We start from the raw sequence: 19,519 nt of genomic DNA, 5'->3' as shown, positions 1-19,519 counted from the left end.
GGAGAAGATATGTAATAGTGCCACCCGCTTGCATGGAGCAATGTGTATGACATTATTGTGATTAACATCTCAGAAACAAGGAAGGCCTGCAGGTTGCAATAATGATAATGATACTGAACTCATTATGATCGATGTATCCCTTTGTTTATGCAGGGCACTATATTGGCCTTCAATACACCATGTAACTATGTGTGCATTTACTCTGTAGCACCATCAGTGTAGATTATGCAACGTGCAAGAGGAAATCAGAGCAACTATCAGAGGGGTAAGAAAATAATGATGCACTCAACCACTTCATAAAATTATTACACTGAATCTCAACAGCTTTTGATATAAAAGTCCATATTCAGAGGTAAAGGGCATGCAGGGGTTGATTTGTGTTTAAATGTCCTTGCTCTATTTACCATTGTTATAATTGTCAACATTTGACTCTTCTGCAGAAGCATCAACCGCTCAAAGGCGTGAGGAAATGTCACAAGTGTAAGCACAAAAAATGCACACTTATGAAGCAATATATGGCCTTTTTTATTTCATTGTAATATATAGAATTGTAACCACTAAATGTGTGTGTTTGGTATGACAGTACGCATGTATTCTCTTTATGTACGTATATGACACAAAGGCAGAAATGATTAAGAGTTAACAGAAGGAACAAAAATACAATACACATTCATTAGTGTGACATACTGATCTATATGAGTGTCATCCTTAATTATAGATTATTATATAAAAAATACAAATGTATAAATATGCAGACAGCATCCTTTACATTTCCAAACTTCACTTCTTGTTTTGCAACATCACATGATCAAATATGAACACATACTACGATTTGAAGTTTTATCCCACTGACACCTCCGTAATAATTTATATAACTTGATCCCAGTTTCTTCCAACCAATATAGCTGTGTCTCAATCATGGTAATGTGACAATTCAATAATACACCGCAAGTCCAAAACTTTGACTAAGGCAAACCTTATCCTGACATTATACATTCATTATGGTCATCTTGAACCAGATTAATCAGCGAGTCCACATCTTCCAGTGTTAAATAATCACATTCCACATTTATTTCATTTCTCATGGAATAGCTCATTGATAATGACACATTGATAAAGAAAACAGCTGAATTTAAGGGTGCTGTTGGGTGTTGGCAGAGATATGCTGCAGAACACCACTCTATAGCTAAATTGCATGGCAAGAAATATTTACAAGCACCAACTTCATTGATGCTGTGTGAATACCAAGGGTGAGTCGGGTTTCAGCAAATCAACAAGTGTGGTATTTGTCAGTTTTCTAGCAAACCCCTCAAAGTGTCTCTTGGCGGTTTATCGATTTTTTTCAAAGCAGGTTATCCAAAAGTCACACAAATACAGTATAGGACTTCTAACTCTAGAAATTTGTAAAAGAAAATAAAAATTAATAAAAAATAATAAATAATGAATATTACAAGTAAAAATTCAGATTCAGACACTTACAGATATTTTCTAAATAACTAAATGCATATGGAGAAACTGGACTTCATCAACTTTAACAACTGTGTAACAGAAAGCTTTTTGCCTAGTGATATGTCATGATGATGGTGGACTGGACCATCTTAACCTGGGGCTAAATGTGATCTTGGCCACTTGCTCTTGGCAGGTGTTTGAGTTATGAGTGTTGGCGATGCTATATTAGATGGCTGGGGAAATAATGACATTGACTGGCTTGGTAGCTTGTGGCTATGGCTCCTACTTTCACAACCTCTCCCATGAGGGGTAATTATGTCAAAATGTATTTGAGTTCAAACTTTTCTGTAAATAAACTTTTAATTTTTATAAAGGCGTTTGCGACGCTGCAGTAATTTAGAGGTAAATGTGCATAAATTATTATGTCTAAGCTCAGTGTAATCATAGCTTAATGACCTGATAAAAGGCATTGCATTCGGTGTATTCTGTTAAGCATCGAACAGATTGAGATAAAGCTGAAATAGAGAGAGAAACAGTGGACTGTAAATGCATCTGGTTCCAGGGATCTCATTTGCATTTTTCCTCTGACTTTTAGACCTTTTTTTCTCCAATGTCCAACTCAAGCAGTGTGAACTTAAAATATTTAAAATATCACTGAATGATGTAGAAATGTGATGCTCTACATCTCAGTGCCACACGAAGTGTCAACCAGTCATACTGTAATCATGTGGAGGTTCTATACAGGCTGAACACTGATTAGCAAATCAATGCATACAAATGTACTGCAATGGTTTCACTTTAGAGCCAGTATAAAACAGGTTGAATATCTGCTTGCCTGACACAGAAAATATAGTACATCATGCGATGCATCCGTGAAGAATGTTCCACTTTGCATAAACTGATGTGTGAGGTCAAACGTTCAAGCACAATGAATGCAATACAAACAGATTTAATGATCACAGAAGCAACATGTGCTCCATACTCTATTTGGTTACCCAAATGATTTCTTTGATCCATCATATAAAGATAGAAGCACATTCTGTTCTTGAAATATTTAGCAATCTCTCACTCCTCTCTATAAATGCACAACTCCATACCATGTCAGATATTTGTTCTGACATTAAATTAAACATTTCTTACAAGGCATCAACTGCGGGGGTGAGGAATATCTTTATCTCCATCTCCACACTCTTCACTTTCTCTTAATGTTGGCCCATTAAAGTTTCATGTAAAACTTGGCTTGAATGGGGTTGACACTGAAGTATGATGGCGGTGTGCCAACTTAGCATTTCTTGCAAAACCAACAAAAAATTTTAGAATATCTCCGGGTTGATTTATCTGATAAAAAAAACAACAGAATTTAAATTTTCAGAATTTGAACAAACTGTTTTAATTTCAATGTTGGCAAAAAACAAACAAACAAAAAAACCCAGACATTCCTACGCACCATTTTTATTGGATTTAAAAATCTCCATATATGTCTGGTGGTATTTTAGAGGTTGAGATTACAGGTGGTCCTGAAGATAGAAACATGCTATTTCTGTACTGCAACCTCCAGTAGCACTGCTGCATTTGTTCATCTCCAGCACATTTCTCCACCAGCTTATTCTTGTACGTATCTCTGTGAGCATCTCATTTTCATACCCCTTTTACCGTGCTAATGGTACTAGCAAAAAGCAAAGGCTAGTGTAGATAGCAGCAGTGACGATGATCTCTCTGATGACAGCTGTCTCTCAGTGACAATAACTCTTCCCTTCTCCTCCTCTTCCTTCGCTCTAAAGGTAATTTGCATTATGGTACTACAGTACAAGTCTACCTCAGCCTTTGTCATTAGGTGACTCCAGGAGACACAATGTACATCAAAAAAGAGCGTATGTCAATTTAAGTTCATTTATTTCATTCATTTTCTGACCGCTTGTTCCACTGTGGTGGGATGCGGGGAGCTGGAGCCTATCCCAGCTGGTATTGGGCGTGAGACAGGGGAAGCTCTGCGCACAACGCCAGACAGACGCACACACTCACACACTATGGGCAATTTGGGACCGGCCAACCAACCTGAAGTGCATGTTTTTGGAGGTGGGAGGAAGCCGGAGAACCCAGAGAGAACCCATGCAGACACAAGGAGACCATGCAAACTCCGCACAAGCGGGATGTGAACCTGCAACCACTTTGCTGTGCGACAACTGCGCTACCCTCTGCGCCACGGTGCCGCCCCTCAATTTAAGTTGTGATATTTGATATTAACAATTTTGTAGTGATTTTATATTTCTTAATATTTGTGGCGGACAGACGAAAAGTTGTGGAAACTTGATTTTTATTTTTCTGTGTATTTTTTTTTTGAAAATTGAGGTATTATCAAAACATGTTCCATTTTATGTGCGCCACATTAACATATAAACAACTCTTGAACTTGAGTGCTTATATAAGATAATGAATAACATTTTACTGATAATAAAATTGCCTCACAAAACAAATGTACCCAGGTAATTGATTGAAAGCTAAACAAAAAAAATTCTTGAGTTCACACTAACAGATTACATTTAGCCATTGGAAACAAGTGCTGTGTTCATTAGTAGCTAGTGTTATTTTATCTGTGGTTCTGGTATGTTGTAGTGACTAATTGTGGTCAGTGCAATGGTCACACTACTTCAGCGTAGTCCAGACCAGACACAGCTGTGTAAATGCTAAAGCAGGCCAAGCTCAGACATGGCCAACAGCCACCACTGTTGCTGCATACTCTAGCACTCTGGCCTTGTGATGTTTGACCAGTGACTGTATTTCCTAACCTCAGCCACTCTGTCTTTTGTGTAACAGCCACCACCAGCATATTGAGCATCTTCTTCTTCTTCTTTTCCTTTCAGCTTTTCCCTTCAGGGGTCGCCACAGCGAATCAGTTGCCTCCATCTAATCCTGTCTTCTGCATCCTCTTCTCTCACACCAACTACCTTCATGTCCTTTTTCACTGCATCCATCAACTTCCTCTTTGGTCTGCCTCTAGGCCTCCTGCCTGGCAGTTCAAAACTCAGTATCCTTCTACCACTATCTCTCCTCTGGACATGTCCAAACCATCTCAGTCTGGCCTCTCTGACTTTATCTCCAAAACTTCTAACATGTGCTGTCCCTCTGATGTACTCTTTCCTGATCCTATCCATCCTGGTCCTCAGCATCTTCATCTCTGCTATGTCTAACTCTGTCTCCTCAGTGACACTGTCTCTAGACAAAACAACATCGCTGGTCTCACCACAGTTTTGTACACCTTTCATTTCATTCTAGCTGAAACTCACACCTGACACTTTTCTCCACCCGTTCCATCCTGCCTGTACATGCTTCTTCACCTCTTTTCCACACTCTCCAGTGCTCTGGACTGTTGACCCTAAGTACTTAAAATCCTCCACCTTCTTGATCTCTTCTCCCTCTAACCTCACTCTTCCACTTGGGTCCCTCTCATTCACACACATGTACTCTGTCTTACTGCGGCTAACCTTCATTCCTCTCCTTTCCAGGACAAACCTCCACCTCTCTAGCTTCTCCTCCACCTGTTCCCTGTTCTCACTACAGATCACAATGTCATCTGCAAACATCATAGTTCATGGAGATTCCTGTCTAACCTCGTCTGTCAGCCTGTCCATCACCATAGCGAACAAGAAGGGGCTCAGAGCTGATCCCTGATGCAGTCCCACCTCCACCTTGAACTCCTCTGTCACACCTACAGCACACCTCACCACTGTCTTACAGTCCTCATACGTGTCCTGAACCGCTCTAACATACTTCTCTGCCACTCCAGACTTCCTCATACAATACCACAGTTCCTCTCTGGGCACCCTGTCATAAGCTTTCTCCAGATCTACAAAAACACAATGCAGCTCCCTCTGGCCTTCTCTGTACTTCTCTATCAGCATCCTCAAAGCAAATATTGCATCTGTAGTACTCTTTTTTGGCATGAACCATACTGCTGCTCACAAATTCTCACTTCTGCCCTTAGTCTAGCTTCAAGTACTGTATCCCATAAATTAATTTTACGTTGACTGGCCAAAATCCATAGCAGGTTTTAGATGGTTTTTGGGACCCCCCCCCCCCCATATGGATATTAACAGTTTAAATGTTATTTGTAATGTAGGCACCATAACTCGTCATAATATTCTGTTCAATGGAAAATAAAAGTTTGATAGAAATCACATAAGGTGAACAATTTGAAGGCCACAATATGGCTATTTGTCTCACTCACTTAACAAGGGTATCATCAAAAAAAAAAAAAGTTATTTGTTTATTTAAACAATACAAGTAGAGAGGAGAGTCTCTGGGAGATGGGAGACAACAGCCCAATGAGGACGAAGAAGAGATGGAGAGATTGGAGTATTCAGTCCAACAAGCCAAAGCAGCAGAATCTGAAGATGCTTATTCAGAAAAAGATACAGGTCCTAAGCAGTCAAAGTCGTCTCAGTAGCCACAAGACCAGATTGGTTCACAAAAGAGGCCTTGCAACCAAAATATTTCCAGAGTGTCAGATGGCTAGAGTATTCAGCGAGAAGAAATGCTGCTTTGTGTTTGGTGAAAATCTCAGACAGGAGGAATTTGTGACTGTTGGTCAGAAACAAATAGTTGGACCGCAGTAGGACTAGAAATCCCTTTCAAAACTACCTGCAGCATGCAGCATGCAGTACTATTTTTATTGATTTTCACATACTGAACATGATTTATTGATCTGGTATCGCCTTCAACTCTGATTGTAAACCAGTCTGATTGTGTACATTTAGTAATTCTAATAGTGTATTACTGCAGAATCACACCGACAATTCATTTCCACCCAGTGGTCTGTGGGCTTTGCCCCATCTGTTTAATTATAGTTTAATTTAATTGTTAATTATAATTATATACAATTATATGCTGTGCAAGCCCAGAACCTGGCTTTGCCTTGGTGCTGTAGCGTTATGCAAATAATGAGTGTGATGATGATTTATGTGCCAGAATTGTCTGCCGTGTACATTATTAGCCTATGTCACACCGTCATAGCAACAAAAATATTCTGAAACAAATATCATCATACGTCTGAGATCCCCCAAAGGTCTGACCTTTGAATTGACCGTGCCTAAAACCAAAGTGATTTCTACTGGTTCTTCATAGGATGAGACATGTTAGCAAATGAGGAATTCATGTATTGGTCGAGTAAACATCAGCCATGTAACAACACTTTAAATTCATGGTACAATATAATATTGATGAAGATGATGGTATGTCTATGTTTATTTATTTGACATGGACATGACAATCACATTGCACAGTTGCACAACTCGTATATGCGTCATTTACAATGTGTTAGCACGAGTGCTAATTTTCACCACTTGTTCATGGGAGACTTTTCTGAAAAACAAGAGAATACAAATAGAAAAACAGTTTCACTATAGTTAAAAAGAAGCACCCAATCAAGTACAAAAGATGAAATATATTCTGGTAATATTTAGAGCAACGTTTTAGTACATTACATAACCTTCAGTACAAAAGTAAACATAATTTAGTAACTAGTCAGAGGCTGTACATGTGAGCACAGTTTTGATTTCAACCATAGTTTGAGCCCTCTGTAGAACACTTACCATCTGTCTCTAGTTTTAGAAGTTACCATATGAGGTTAAGTACAATAGTAGAAGAGGAAAATAAAGAATTGATAGCAGACAAGTCTGTTAATAATTCACTTGATGTTGACAGAATGTAAAGTGCTTTTAAGAAATGCTATATTTAAAATGCTCTTAATCAAACAAGGACGCCTTAACACATTTGTATAACAATGTAAATTAATGAAATCACCTATCTTAACCCTCATTACCTTATGAGCTTGGATGACTGAGGAGATGTCCTCTGGTGAGTTGTTTCAAAATGCAAAAGAGGGGCCAACACAACAAAGACCCATGGACAGCAACTTTTGGCACAGCAGAAGCATATCTCAGCCTTGTAAACCTTTGTGAGTCTGACAAGCTCACAAAGTTACAAACACTGTTGGATCTAATGGGACAAATACAACTAATGTAATATCACTAGCACTCACTAAACCTCCTCATCCAATGACACAACAAACATCAAACCTATGAAAACTAAACAATTTTCATGTGATTTTGTTTTATTCAAACACTAAACATGTATCTGTTTTTACCCCCACCAAAATACATGGAAATAATTTCTGGTATGTTAACTTGTGATTAACCTTGATCGATCCCATATAACTACTGTGATTAAAAAAGTTTAACTGATGAAGAGTATTACATTTTTCTTCGTGCCATTAGTTTCTGTAGTCAATAATTAAAGGAAACTAAACTAAACTAAATGTGCAAAACTTATCTTTGATAAAAAATGTTACATTTGGCTATGTATAACTGTCAAGCAGGCAGCAGTCAATTCCAACTTCTCAGCTTTCGTCTCCATCTTCACTGACCACCTCGTCTGTGGTACTTACATGTTACGCTATTTCCTTTGTAAACATCACAATTTTGGGTACCTGTAATTGTAGTATGTATGCAGCAAAATGCAGTGACAGAGATGTGTGTGTGGGGGGGGGGGGGTGCATTGTTCTGCTATCATTCTTCATTTGATAATTGAAGAATTTTGAGTTTGCATATCTGTCAATTGTCACCGTGGCGAAAAGCCGAAATGAGAAGAAGATATCTGTACATTGAACCTTGTTCATCTGAACTGATGTCAGTTCCAGTCCGACCATTGTGTGTGGCAGAGAAGTGAAATTATGGATCAACTGTGTATTTTTAAGTGACACACATTAACCCTGAAAAAAAAAATCCAGACTGGTGATAACAGTGTCATGAAGACTCACTATTTTAAAAGACCATGTAAAAAAAAAGACTGCTAGAGGAGATGATGCCTTGGCAATCAGTGCCCCACAACCCTGTAACAAACCAGAGGAGATGAGGCAGTCTGGATGCATCTCCTCTTTTATGTCTGTCATTAAAACACATTTTCACTATATCTGCCCTGTTGAGTTTTTTTTTCTTTTGTTTTACTTGTTTTCATAGGACAGTATTTAACTTGCTATTTAACTTTGCTGTTATGTTATCATTTCTACATTTTTCTACGTATTTCTCAGAGTCACTGAAAAAGCTGTCCTTTCACTGAATTCCTTTACATAGCAGATTTGATTTTGGGGCACCATTCTTCTTGCATTTGCACATCAATTGCTAAACTAAGGTAGTCTTAAAGTCTCGTCTAACTACTCGATGCTTTTGCTACTTGAAATCATAATAACGCTACATTAAATAGCACAAAAGTTGACACAAAAGTTGTTCCATGTCATTTATTAATTATCTGAATTAACAAGCTCATTATCACAACTGGCTTTGCTTAATACATAATGGTGATACATGGCAGAGAACATCAGCTGATTTTCTCTTTCGTTCTTCAATTTTTTTCAGTCTGTGTGATCTGAATTGATCAAAGGATCTGAAGATGAGACTTTCATCAATAATTGCAAGTTTTACAGCATACAACTAGGGTTGATCTCCCATAATTAGACCGATAGAGACATCTCAGCTGTACAGCATAGTAACAGTTTCTGAGAACAATAGGGGAAATAGAATTATCCCCATCATTTCTTGTTTCAAAATGTTAAATTGCCAGCCTGTGAGTATAGAAAACAGGGAGCAGCCGTTAATGATTATCCGAAAGTCTGAAAACATAGGTTTTAATACCATTATCTGCTCTGCAAAGTAATTTATTGCACAAGAGGTAGCATCAAAAGCTTTTACAGAGGTTCGTAACAGGAAGTTGAGGATGACAGGACAACAACACACGCAAGTCGATTTATTCCCCAGTCTGTCAAAGACGTGTCATGTTCTATCTTCTCCACTGTTGTCATGGCAAATGAAGATTAAAACATCTGAAGTGATGCCGTTGCTGAAATGGCAGGGTGTGCGCTCCAAGCAAGACTGGTGTATGAAAATGTCTGTTATTCTAACAGTGTAGGACCAATTTATAATCTAATGCACAACCCAGCAGTATGGATGTATCCCTCGGAGTCCAGCCTGCTCATTCAGGAATTTGGAATCAGCAGCAACACTGTTTTAATGTACAGGATTAGCTGGACTCAAGCCCCAGGCTTTACGACATGAAAGGCACTGAGGGTTATAATGAAAAAAAAAATTAATATGTGTTGTCTGGATTGAGGCTAAAGGGTGTCACCTGTTTGCACGCCTCCTGTTAGTATCTCTGCATTGAAAGAATGTAGTATTTTTGTTGTTTTCACAGACATGCATTTCTGTGCTTCAATTTGTCTCCTATACTTGAGCTTAGTTTTTAGGGGGAGGGGGGTGTTTTTGTTTTGAAATTCATTCATATTCTTGTGGATTACACAATCTGAAATTCCGTGCACGTAGTACCAGCTGACTACACGCAGGGAAGCGGGGTACACCCTGGACAACTCGACAGTTCATCACATGGCCACTCAGAAAGACAGACACATACTCACGGTCACACTCAAAGCAAGGACAACTTTGGAGTGACCAATTCACCAAAGTTGTATGTTTTTGGTAGTGGAAAGATGCTAGAGAACCTGGAGAGTACCCATGGAGACGCAGAACATTCAAACTCCACACAGACCCCAGGTGGAATCAAACTAAGTACCATTTTGCTTTGAAGCAACAGTACTAACCACTGTGCTACTGTGCTGCCCACCTTTTTGATGTATTTTTTGTAAATGTTAATCTCTTGACAGTTTTGTGACACTGATTAGATTTAACGGTTGATTCTGCTGTGGTTTAATAGAGAAATGAATACTATCTAATCCTGATAGGATGAAGTATGTGCTATCAAAAAAGAACATCTGAAAACTAACAACACACGGTGACCAAAGACAGAAATCTAACATTTGTCTATAATTCTAATTTAATGAGCAATTGTGACAGATATTGTGAGGCAGTACCCACCAAACCACAGCATAACAAAGTAGTTTTACCTGGTTTCTAGACTATTATCATAAACAGTCAAAAACACCATCTGCACTTGCCACGAATGCTGCCAATTGTGATCTAAGTCGCTTTGGTTCTTAAATGCCATAAAGGAAAATTATTGCAGGTTGTGCTAAATGCCATCTGTTTGATGCTTCTGTATGAACCAGTACCATAGTTTGCCTGTTTCCATTAAATCTGCTCACTGAGCTGTAATGAAAGTGATATCTCATAGAGAAGTTTGTCTTATACAATATTTGACAACCTCACCAGATTGTTATCACGTTACCAGAGTTAAAGGTGAGGCTACACATTTTAAAACTGACCATTATCGCTCCTTTGACATTTGGCAATTTGTAGGAGGCAATCACAGATGACCTTGCTTTGTTATAGATATAAAAAATATTCTATTAACATATGCCAATTTTCTACATAGAATATGTTGGTACAATTAAAGCCTCTAGCTGACATCTGGGATACAATTCTAGTACAAATTAACAGCACTTATAAAGTGTTCCGGAAGCCCCAACAGTTTTCTGACATTGGAATTTAGATTGTCTTTGCTCTGTATTAGAAACAACATCCATGTTTCTCCCGCTAAACATGCAAACAGAAAACCATTACAATCTCCTGTTGTTGCTGTGGGCAGATATGATGTGACTGCCACAAAGTAATTTATGCTACAGATGTTTGCTGCAGAACCCGCTGCCTAAGTGTGGGAGTAATGAGTCATTTTTATGTGTGTGGATAAGAACGTGTAACCCAGCCCAAATAATGTTGCCGTTTTGATCATATCTTTGCATATTGAATATTTATAACCTTGAAGAGTCATGAATGTGGCCTGCATCCCTGGCCAAAATGGGAGTATTATGGTACTGATGTGTATTAGCTACAGGTTGTAAATCTTTCCCTCCAGATGCCGGATTTTGAAGATGCTCCGTCAGCCTGTGAAGGGAAAAGGGCTTATTTAAATAATCCTCCTGTGAATGGCTGTATGAGCTTTATAATATAGTCTGTATGCAAACAGAAGACTTGTTGCAGGCTGACTGATCAGGTCAACTTTCATGGCTTCTGTGTGGAATTGTGTGTTGGTTTGCTTCCATTCAGCTCTTTGATTATTTAACTACTGTATATTTAACCTTAATTAGCTACATTATTGACCAAAGAGTCCACACTCATTCACCTTCAACCAGCACAATGTTTAATTCACTGTAATGTTATCTAATCTGTGCCCTAGCCTTTTCACTGGCTTTGAACTCACTTTGTCCAAATCCCTCTCCCCATATCTCTTTGTTATAACCGGCACTAATGCGACAAACTGATTAGGCACTATTAACTTGCAAATTAGTTCTTTTGTTCTAAATTTATCCCCATCGTCTCTGTCCATTTTAAACCCACTTCATCCAGTCAAAAAAAAAAAAAAAGATCTTGTAAGTGATGAAGACAAATTGTCTACTTTAGACCTCAAGTATATCTGTTTTAATTTTACACAAATTTTTGTGAATAAAGTTTGAGGAATTTGAGGAATATTTCCTTGTTAGTGAAATAAAATTTTGAGCCACTGAATGGATTGAAAAGTTTGCAAGGAATCACAAAAAATGCCAGAATTACTGGCAGACACATTGCAAACCACTGAGTAATCATGCCTCTGTAGATAATGGATTTTCATACAAGGTAAAAATGCATATAGTTCATAAATGAACAAGTAAACGGGACAATGTGAAATATTGTGGTTCAGTGAAAATATCATCAAGTATTCAGCAAAACTGGTGATTCTGTTGAGACGCTGGAGGCAAAGAGAACCCGAGGAGAATTAATTTATATACGAAAAATAAGAAAAAAAAAGCAGCAGTCCCAAAAATAATTCCAAAGACAATACAGAAAAAAAAAATCTTTGATTATACCCAAGAAATGCTCATTGGAGATTCATTTCAAGTAGAAATATCTCAACTCCTTTGATGTAGCGCCTGCTAACCTGGGATCTGTGTGGAACAGTTTATCGTTGTGTGTATAATTATTGAGTAATTAAGTTTGTGAATGTATATTTCTGTCTATAGTAAAGTGTTTAGGATCCTGAAGTCTATGTGTAATAACAATGTAATGTACTTGTCATTAAGAAAGTGTTTATGCAGATTATATGGTAACATAATACATTCCACACTGTTTTAGAATAGGCCTCTGAAGCACTCTAAGACACGTATTTCCAGGATATGAAATGTAAAAAGTTCAGTCCCTTATGTAACCAGAATCAGTGTAGTCTGAAAGTCCTTTGCGCTCCAGATCATCCTGAAATTCAAAACCAAACAAATCAAGTGTGAAGCTGGAGTTTTTTGGCTTGCTGGAATGACTTGAAGTAAATGAAATGTTGAGAAGCCTGGGAGAGGGGTGCAATACTTCAACAAAGATCTGGATAATTAAAGTGGGAGAAAGCCACTGCATAGCGCTAAGTAAAGTCTGAAACATGGAACTTGCCACTTAAAATCATCTGAATGAATGCAAATCTCACAACAGTGCTGGTAGTTGAGACGGAAACAGCCTTGTTCATCTTAACCCGGGGTAATCCAGTTGAAGAAATGGCTTGAACAACACATCCTACCTGAGATGCCCCTCATTCAGCCTGACTAGCTCATCGCTGAGTGCACTCTGTGCAGCTGCCTCTTCTTTGATTGTTAGAAGTAAGATGTGACATGAACACAGCCACATCAGCCAATGAAGACCTATTTTTGTATATGAGATAACAGCACAGCTTCATCAACCAGGATCCTACTCATCAGTGACAAGCATTGACATAATTCAGATAAGAACATTCTGGCTGAAATTGCAGCTTCAGTTCTTATGAGCCATTCCGTCATGAATGTCAACGCCAAAGACAATTTGATGTAACCTCAGCATGACACACTCAGCTAATGTTATTCTGTTTCTTTTGCTGGAAATGTAATTATCATGACAGATGACACATGCATAACATTACATTAACATTACACTCCTCAGTATACTGTAGACTTTAACAACTGTAATTTTATGAGAACTGATTCAACAGTTTTAAACATCTGTGACATTTTCTTTTATTTTGTCTAATACCTACACACATCTTTGCTCATTTGATTCCATCTTTCAAAAAAAACCAATACAACCTGTATAAATCTTCATTTTCTCGAGGTCAGATGTCAGATTTTTAACTCTACATCCCACATTAAAATGTATACAGAAATGGAGATGCAGGTTAGTATCAGAATTTAAGTTCAACCCAACCTGAGGGGACAGAAACACTTTTTGCAACATTGATAATGGTGTGGCGATGAAGCTTTTGTTGGCATTGATAGATGGATTTTATGACTATAGTTACAGTTTGCCTTGAGGCCAAAGGACTAAAGCCATTCCAGAGACCAGGCTGTGAGACCCGGTTGCCTGCACGCAGATGTGATTCATTTTATCGCTTCAGGCAGCAGATCTGCCTTATGAATTGAGCAGTGGCATGACAAAGCAGGGACGAGGAATAGCTGCACTCAGTCCATGTCCTCAACCATCAGCAGTGCCACTCTGAACGTGAAAGAAATGAAAGACTCTTTGCTCATGTGATAGTAATATTTCTAACTAGAAATTAAGCTCATATTTCCAGTTACAACGCATCTACTCAGAAAGCATCACAACAGTATGGTAAGAAGCACAATGGCTTCGCAGAGACAAAAACTCAAGAAATTGTTACATGGAAGAAAACAATCATTTACTTTGAGTTACAGCTGAATAGAAGTAATTACTTTTTCTTTCTGGGAAATGTTTCAAAGGTACCAATACTCAGGAGCCCAAACTGACTGAGGCTGAAGGAAGTTTTATATAAGAAAACAAAAAAGGAAGTGTTTTTGTTGTTGTTGTTGTTGTTGTTGTTGTTGTTGTTGTTGTTGTTGTTGTTTTTGTTGTTGTTGCTGTTGCTGTTGCTATTGCTGTTGCTTTTGGAGGCTGTCGTGACAGCGATTACATGTCTGTTCGTATGACAGGCAATTGTTATTCCTGATCAACATAGCAACACAATTGTCTGCACTGTAGTAAAATGGCATTGTACACTTCAAAGCAATCATGGTGACAAGTAAAATGCTGTTATGTACAGCTGATTGTAAAGAGATTAATACGAAGGGGGTGGGATTGAAATTTGAACCTGACAATAAATGACAAGAGGTGCATTAGGTATTGTCCTCTTGTAATCATGGGTATCAGTAGTAGTTTAATTTCCAATCCATTCAGCATTTCACTGGGAAATTAAAATTTCAAACTTACATTGGCACCAATTTGAAATTCAGAAAATCACCAAAGTCAGTCGGGTCGTTCCTTGATGACTATACGTACATGACCGTACAAATTATTATTTTAATCGATCCCCTAGTCTTTGACATATATTTCTCTGAAACAAACAGTGGACAAACTGACCTCCTTTGATATCCAAAGAAAACACTATTAAATTATTATAGGAGGTGTGGGAGTGAATAGGAGGAAGACATGCAGCAAATGGCTTCAGGTAGGATTGAGCCCACAGCACTACAGGACCATGACCATTATATGTGGGATGCACATTTTAACAATTACTCTGTCTGCAACCCTTCTTAACAAAATATGAGGGGTAAGTGGGAATAAAATAAATCAGCCTAGTTAAAGAATAGTGAGAATAGTCAGATATCTTTCAGATATACTGCATTCATAGATTTATGTTAAGGTTTATACAAGCCAAGAGTCACAAAAAGATAGATGATTATGAGCAAATATGTTGATCTCTCTGCCCTCCATTCAACCATGGATGTTTCCTATATCCATCTTAAAAATCAGATAAAACGTCAACGACTAAAATGTTGCAAGTTTGTTTTCTACATTTGTAACTGTGACAACATAAATAATGGAAGCCATGTCTGTTGCTGCAGTTTGGAGTCTGACATACAGTATCTTGGCCGACCCCTTCAGAATATCTTCAGTGTAGATAACCTGAAATGCACAATAACAAAACAATCACAATGTGGTTTTACAAGTTTCCCATCTCACTTTAGCTCTGGAAAGACCATGCTAACAAATGAGAGTATAGGTATTCATTTATTGTTTGAAATGATAATATTTGCTAAAGCTAACACAGCATGTTATTAAACCATAATAAACTAATACCAAAAAGACCAGTACAGTGAAAGCTACAGCTGACCACAGGACACTTTACACAATTTTTTTTTAATCCAGGGTAATATTTCCATCTCCGACACAGACACCAAGAAATAGCTACCATTGGCAATGTTTGGACAATTCAGCATGAAAAATCTTTAAGGCTTTCAAAGAGCAGCAACAGTGATCCTGCCAGAGGAGGTGAAACGCTAAGATGGCAAACATATGAACTACATGATTGGTAGCAAATAAGTTCTTTAGTTTTTTGCAAAGTAAAGCTTTGAACCATATAGTGGATGTTGGCGTACCAAGGGGAGCTGCAGCGGTGAGCAGTGATAGGATATCAGACAACAATATAAGGAACCGACAAACTCTAAAGAATCAATGTGCATCAACACATGTTATTTTTTTAAAACAAATCGCAGGAACTAAAAGCTCAAAGAATGCATCAAAGTAATAAAAATATATTTGGTGAATCATCGGCCGTAATAGAAACTGTTAAATTTATGAACATAGAAGCCTACTGGTTGCCTATTGTACATGTTTTCAGCCCTGTGTGTTCTTTAATCTCTCTCTGAGTCAATAATTGAGATACCTGTTGCTATTTGAGAAAACAACTGAACAGCAAAATGCTTTGTCTTGTTTTATTGACCTTTAAACCTCAAATATAAGGTAGAGCTTTAGAGTTTTAAATCCAAACAGTAATGTCGCTCAAAAATGACCATTTAATATTAATGTTTGTTGATTCACATTCACACATGAGGGGTGGCACGTTCATTCCATTTTTTTAAGCGCAGAAACTGAAATGTGGCAACAAAAAGGTCAGCTTTTTCACCACACATTCTTTCTCCTGATACAACCATACACACCCTTCAGGAAAAAAGCCTGACCCATTATAGAGGCTGTCAAAACATTGCCTGAAGGTGCCTCACATCAGCCGCAGGACTGTTTTGAAAGAACAGATTGAGAAATATTGAAACACCAGGACCTGGAAGAGTAAACCACAATCATACTTGGCTGCATAAAGAATTTTGCTGACATTTCCACTATTGAAAACCATTTCCAGGTCTGTTGTAACCAGAAGTGATGGACAACACCAGATATTCAGATCCTTTTGAGGGATGTAACAATAATGTCAAGTTTGGCAATGAGACAGAGTTCAGTGTGGCCAGATTCAATCTGAAAGAGTCATCAGCAACCACTAAGAGGAAGACTGAAGACCACCAACAACACACAACAGGTGTGGCAAGAGCTCAAGCACAACACCAACTTCAATCCAACAACCTTGTGCTGTTGATGGTAATGCTGGTTGAAAATCTACTCCTTTTCCCACTTGAAGGTGGAGACACCTGAGACAGTCACATCTGCACAGTGAGCGCAGTGAAGCCAAAGAATTCTGTTGGACCTGATGAAATCTTTATGCATATCAACTATACCAAAACTGACTGGACCTTAAACTTAGGACATAAAGCAGAGCTTGAGAAGTTTTCCATCATTCCACAGCTCTTATTGTTAGCAATAGATCCCTGCTGGGATGTGTGCTGAGCTCATTATTCTACACTCTCTTCATCTGTAGCTGCATCCTCCCACACCTGAGCAATGCCATCATCATTTCATGGATGAAACCCCTGTGGTGGTGTGCATCTCAAAGACTGCATATAGAGATGAGGTTCTTTGTGGGGCACAGATGATTACTTGGTCCTGAACACCTCCAAAGCCGAACAATTAATCATCGAGGTCAGAGGGAAAAAACAAGATCTGAGTCCCATTCAAAATGACAGAAATTGCGTGGAGGCTTCAGGCTTCAGGCTTCAGGTTCACTGTCATGGAATACACTGCACTAGTGAAGCAGCGACGGCGTCATGCTGTCTCTGCTTCACTCTCACGCTTTTGTCTCTTCATTCTCCTAAGGAGATGGAAATGGCAAACAACTTGGCTAAGAAATTTGATCAGTCCCTGCCCCATCAAGGATATGCTGAGTTACTGACTCTCTGTTTGGTTAGTCGCTCCACATCACAGAAGAAAGCAGTCCAGAGGATCATTGGCTGCCCTCTCCCCTCCCTTGAGAACATTTAGAGAAATCATTGCCTCAGAATAAGAGCACGTAGTATTCTCAAGGACTCATCCAACCCCAGATTTCATCTGTTTGAACTGCTGCCCTCTGGAAGACACTTCAGGGGCATTTAATCACAGACAGACACACTGAAAAACATTTTTCATCCAAGAGAAACCGCTCTGAACTCCATGTTCACACCTGAAATACATGCATTTCAAAGTTGTGGACCTGTGAGCAAAGTAGTTATTTAATTAATATGAGTGCCTTTTTGTGCAGGTTGTAATTATACCATATCAACTACAGCTCACTTGGTGATATTCAGCATAAACTTGCAGCAGGAATTTAGTAATCCACAGACACAATGGGAATTACAGACATAAATGTCCTGCTGCTGGATGAACTTCAGCCTGGCATGAAAAAGGTGCCTGAGGTCCAGTATCTCTAATATAAAATTTATCAATTTTACTTAATTCTGTCCAGTGTTTTTGGAGGAGAAGTGAATATACCTCAGATGTATACACTGTACATATCAGTAAAGGCAGCCCTGCATATATACCCACAAGAGAAAATGCACAGATATAAATGCCATGATTCTTGTTCCCTTCATTAGTGCTCTTCTGTCTAAACCAGTTGTAAAACAAGCATCAGCACACCCAAAATGTTTGGACTGCAGACAGGGCTGCTATTTAATCACAGCTTTAGTGTAATTAAATCAACACTCTTTCAAATGCTTTCTTTTTAGAAATAAAGCCTGGCGATACATCAGTAGTGCCACAGAGGCCCACAAACATTCCCATCAACTATTCAGTTCGAAATGACATTTTTCAATAGTCCTAGCTTTGGAAACCATGAGAAATGAAAATGAGGCTCATATGAAAGTGATTTACCTTCCAGAAGTGGCATCCTCTTGTATACGTGACAACCTGTGCTTATGTGTGGTGACCTACCTGGATGATATGTATGTGAAAGTAAATCCTAGTAATGACTGCATATCAAGGCATGCTCATAAATATGGCATGAAGCGAGCCAGGAAAATATGAATGATGGATGTCGTTCAAGGACATAGTCATGATTATATAACTATAATGCCCCCAGTGCTCCAAAAAATCTCTTCCATTAGTGCGGTCATATGTCTCGAGTGTGTACAGTCATGGATCTTTAACTCAGCTATTGTAGGGTTAGCGTTTTACTCCCTCTATACTGTATGTGGCCATAGCCTTGAGCTTAGCATGGCCTGCTTCCAGTCTCCTCTGTCTCTTAGCATCAGCTATCATAGCCAAGACTAAACAGAGGTTAAATTAGGTCATCAATCGTACCAGTGAGCCAAGGAGCCTAAAGGTCCTTTTTTTATGCGAGAAACAAAACAGATGTTTTATGTACAGAGAAATGGGAATTAATTGATCCAAGACAACAGAAATTCCCCAAATGCTGGCCTGATAATAGGCCACCTGTCATCATTAGGATTGATGGCACCAATTTATTATTAATGATTCGTAAAATGAGATCCAGTAGACCCCATTTTAAATACATTTTCCATTACAGAGGAACTGACAAGCAATGCCGCTGGTTTCACCACCAAAGCCTTTCTTGGTCTCTCTTTCTCCCTCTGAAATGTAAAATCCCCTCTTTCACCTGGTGCACTGTCTCACTTTGGTGATGCTTGGATTGTCCCAAATTGAAAGCATTTGTTTTAAAGCTGAGAGGTGAATTTCAAGCCCCGTCACGGTGGCTTGATATTGAGGTGTTTTATTTGTTTTTAAGCCACTGGATACGATGTCTTACAGTATATCCAGACAGATATTCTCGTTCCATGTAATGTTACCTAGTGGCCATCAGGTACAATTTGAATTTCTGCCAATCAAACTGTAATCATTTATAACTGCTTATATAGAATGAATCCAAGTGTTAAGGCATTTACATAACTCATATTTCAGAGTATCCT

Source organism: Antennarius striatus, chromosome 10 (genome assembly GCF_040054535.1).
Source record: "Antennarius striatus isolate MH-2024 chromosome 10, ASM4005453v1, whole genome shotgun sequence".
Lineage (NCBI taxonomy): Eukaryota > Metazoa > Chordata > Actinopteri > Lophiiformes > Antennariidae > Antennarius > Antennarius striatus.
The sequence above is the reverse complement of the archived record's forward strand: the minus strand, read 5'-3'. Positions refer to the sequence as shown.